Source organism: Oryctolagus cuniculus, chromosome 7 (assembly GCF_051225735.1).
Source record: "Oryctolagus cuniculus isolate XC-2025 breed Fujian yellow rabbit chromosome 7, ASM5122573v1, whole genome shotgun sequence".
Lineage (NCBI taxonomy): Eukaryota > Metazoa > Chordata > Mammalia > Lagomorpha > Leporidae > Oryctolagus > Oryctolagus cuniculus.
The window spans coordinates 44,626,480-44,630,832 of record NC_142873.1 but is presented as its reverse complement, the minus strand read 5'-3'; positions in this window follow the sequence as shown (position 1 = coordinate 44,630,832).

The window sequence follows — 4,353 nt, the reverse complement described above, 5'->3', positions numbered from 1 at the left end:
CAGCGCATTGGTTTTGTTTTGTTTTGTTTTGTTTTGTTTTCAGGATTCACTTATTTATGTAAAAGGCAGAGTGACAGAGAGGGAGACACAGAGGTCTTCCATCCACTGGTTCACCCCACAAATGGCCACAAATGGTGGAGCTGGGCCAATCTGAAGACAAGAGCCAGGAGTTTCACCCGGGTCTCCCAAGTGGCTGGCAGGGGCCGGAACACTTGGTCCATCTTCCGCTGCCTTCCCTGGCACCTTAGCAGGGAGCCGTCAGGACTTGAAGAGCGCTGCAGGTGGTGGCTTAACCCTGGGCACCACAACGCCGGCCTCTCCCAGCACTGCTGGTGAGGCTGAGCCATGCTGATCCCTGGTTGTGTTGAGCAGCACACAGAAACACACAGCGATTTACACGGGGATTTCACTACAACAGAAGAGGATTCTGGGGGTACTTGAGGGCTGGGGGTAACACACATGGAAGAATACATTTGAAAGCTGAGGCTTCCCCTAAGGCATGATCCAGAAAGCATCAAGAAATGAAACTGGAGGGCAGTATTGGGCTGAGAGGGCCACTGGTGTGTGGGCCCAGGTGAGTCGTGGCAGTGGCCAGGTGTGTGGGGGGGTCTAGGCTAGGGAGTGGCAGGAGGGCCACAGCACAGCAGGGCGGGGGAGGGGGGTGTCTGGACTGGAACACCCCAGGGTGGCCTTTAGTATGCAGGGGGTGGGGCAGCAGGAAAAGCCCTCCCTGCCTCCCCCAGCCTCTCCAGGGCCTTCTGCCCACAAAGCTGCAGAGAGATGCCCGGAGCTGTCACCCCCACTGTCACCGAGCTGTGAGGGTGAATGTGGAGCCGAGGAGGGACACATTCAGAACCGGCGCTCTGGTCCCTAGTGGTGATTGTTTTCCCGCTCCCTGGAAGTCTGCAAACTTCCTTCAGGGTCACCTTGGTGTGAATCCAGGATGGAACAAGGACATAAGCCTGAGCCATTCTCCCTCACTGCCCACATAGATAAACACTGAAGGTACTCCTGGCCCTGGGATCTCAGTTGAGTCTCTCACCCCCATTGCTTTCGTACTCACCCCTACAGCCACAGGAAAGACCAGTTCCAGGAATCCCCCTCTGCCTGCTGCCCCCTACCCCACCCCCCGCCCCAGCCCTCCTATGTTCCATCATGGGCACGTGGGCAGTCGGTCCCCCAGCTCTACGGATTTATTTTCTCTGAATAAATTCGGTCTGGCTGTAAATTTGTACACGGCCTGCTTTCCATTCTGCACCTCTTTTCCTAACAGGCTGGTGCCCCGTGTGAGGAGGCACCATCTGCAACTCTTCTCCTGACACCGTTGTCTTCAGTGTTTCCTTGGTGTGAGTCTAGGTTCATCCCTCGTTCCAGGCAGGCTGTGGGCCTTCCAGCCCAGAGACTCACGTGCTTTAGTTCTGAGAAAACCCCTTGAATTATCTTACTAATTTCTTCCCCTCCACTTTTCTCTTTTCTCGCTCATTCTTCAGTGTACTTCTTGGACTGTTTCTCTGATTTCCTTATCTTTTTTTTTTTTTTTTTAAGATTCATTTTATTTATTTAAAAGATAGAGCTACAGAGGGAGGTAGAGACAGAAAGAGAGGTCTTCCATCCACTGGTTCACTCCACAGATGGCTGCAAAGGCCGGAGCTGCGCCAATCTGAAGCCAGGAGCCAGGAGCTTCTTCTGGGTCTCCCACGTAGGTGCAGGGGCCCAAGCACTTGGGCCATCCTCTACTGCTTTCCCAGGCCATAGCAGAGAGCTGGAGCAGAAGAGGGGCAGCCGGGACTCAAACCAGCGCCCATATGGGATGCTGGCGCTTCAGGCCAGAGCATTAAACCGCTGCACCACAGCACCGACCCCAAAAGTAATATATTTTAATATCTTTCTGGAAAAAAAAAAGACTTCTAGGGCTGGCATTGTGGTACAGTGGGTTAAGCCTGTGATGCTGGCATCCCATAGGAGCACCACTTTGTGTCCCTGCTGCTCCACTTCTGATCCAGCTTCCTGCTGTTGTGCCTGGGAAGGCAGTGGAAGATGGCCCACATACTTGGGCCCCTGCACCCATGTGCAGACCTGGACGTTGTTCCGACCCCTGGTTTCAGCCTCGCTCAGCCTTGGCTGTTGCAAGCATTTGGAGAGCGAGCCAGCAGATGGAAAGTCTGTCTGTCTGTCTCTCTTTGTAGCTATGCCTTTCAAATAAATAAAAGTAATCTTGAAAGAGATAGAGGGGGCGTCGGTGCTGTGGTGCAGTAGGTTAATCCTCCGCCTGTGGCGCCAGCATCCCATATGGGCTCCGGTTCTAGTCCCGGCTGCTTCTCTTCCAATCCAGCTCTCTTCTGTGGCCTGGGAAAGCAGTAGAAGATGGCCCAAGTCCTTGCACCCATGTGGGAGACCTGGAAGAAGCTCCTGGCTCCTGGCTTCGGATCAGCGCAGCGCCGGCCGTGGCGGCCATCTGTGGAGTGAACCAACAGAAGGAAGTCCTTTCTCTCTGTCTCTACCTCTCACTGTCTGTAACTCTACCTCTCAAATAAATAAATAAAATCTTAAAAGAGAGAGAGAGAGAGAGAGAGAGAAATAGAGATCTTCCATGTACTGGTTCACTCTCCAAGTGACCAGGAGCCTGGAACTCCCTCTGGGTCTCCCGCGAGGGTGGCAGGGCCCCAAGCTCTTGGGTTGTCTTCCTCTGTCTTCCCAAGTGCATTAGCAGGGAGCTGGGTTGGAAACGGAGCAGCCGCGACACCACCAGCTCCCTGATATGGGATGCCGGCCTCACAGGCAGTGAGTGGCATAACATGCTGCACCCCAACGCCGGCCCCCAATGTCCTTCCTGCACAGAACCCATTTTTGCAAATTGCTTTTCATTCGGCTTTCGCTTGTTTGCCTGTATCTTCCGTGTGAGGGTTTCCCGGCCACTTGCGAGGGGGCACTGAATCAGCCAGGTCCCAACAATGAACACGTGGTTCATTCCCAGGAGGCTCATTTCAGGAAGGTTTTCTTACAAAGCAGAGTCCAGGGGGGCTGTGAGCTGGGGCTGAGAGGCGCAGGCAGCCTTCCACGACCCACCCACTGCGGCGCAGCAGAGGAACAAACCCTGAGCTCGCGCCCCTTCCCCGCTCCTGTTTTCTTCCTGGGCCCCGCCTTGGCCAGGCGAGCGGGCAGTCAGAGGTGGGGGATCTTGCTCCTGCGGTGCACACCCGGGCTCCTCCCAGGGCGGCAGCCGGGAAGACAGGCCGCCAGGGGTTGTGGAACATGGAGACTAAGACGAAGACTGCAAGTGTGTAAGAGTGTGAGTGAGTGTGTGCATATGAGTGTGTGTGAATGTGTATTTGTGTGTGTGCGCATGACTGTGTGTATGAGTGTGTGTATGTGAGTGTGTGTAAATGTGCATAAGAGTGAATGTGTGTATGTGTGAGTGAGTGTATGTGTGTGTGAATGTGTAAGAGTATGTGTGCATGTATGTGTGTGCATGAGTGTAAGAGCGAATGTGTGTGCATGTGTGTAAGTGTGTGTATGTGTGAGTATGTTAGTGTATGTGTGTATGTGTGAGTATAAGAGTAGGTGTGCATGTGTGTGTGCGCATGAGTGTAAGTGAATGTATATGTGTGTAAGAGTGTGTATGTGTGAATGTAATAGTGTGTGAGTATATGTGAGTATGAATGTGTGTATGTGTGAGAGTGTATGAGTGTGTAAGAGTATGAATGCATGTGAGTGTATGTGTGTGAGTGAATGTGTTTGTGTATAGGGGGGTGTCGCTGGTGGATCTTTAGGCCTCTCCTCTTGGGCTGGTCAGATTTCCTAGGGGAGACTCCCCAGGTCTGGCTCCCGGCGCTGTGATCCCTGCCAGGAGCCGAGAGCTGGGGGGCACAGATATCTTCCATCCTCCTTTAGCAACTGTGTGTGCTCTCCCTGTGCCAGGTGTCCCCCGGCTGAGAGGCCCTCTGCTGTGCCAGGACCAGGCAGAGGACCAGCCTGCAGACGCTGTGGGGGAGGGCGAGGCGGGGGGAGCCGGAGCTCGGCCTGCCCCTTCCCTGGCTGCCTCTGTGTCTGTCTCCTCCCAGCCGCACGCAGACACGCTCAGTTCCAGAAGGCCCTGGAGCTGCCCGCTCTTGAGGCTTTGGAGGATTTGTGGGCGGTAAGTGGGGCTGCTTCACAGCTTTCCCTGTTGACAGTTTAGGATTTGGTTTCTTCTCTTTATTTGTAAGATTTATTTGAGGGGCCGGTGCTGTGGCATAGTGGGTAAAGCTGCTGCCTGCAGTGCCACCATCCCATATGGGCACCAATTCAAGCCCCTGTTGTTCCACTTCCAATCCAGCTCTCTGCTATGGCCTGGGAAAGCAGTGGAAGATGGCC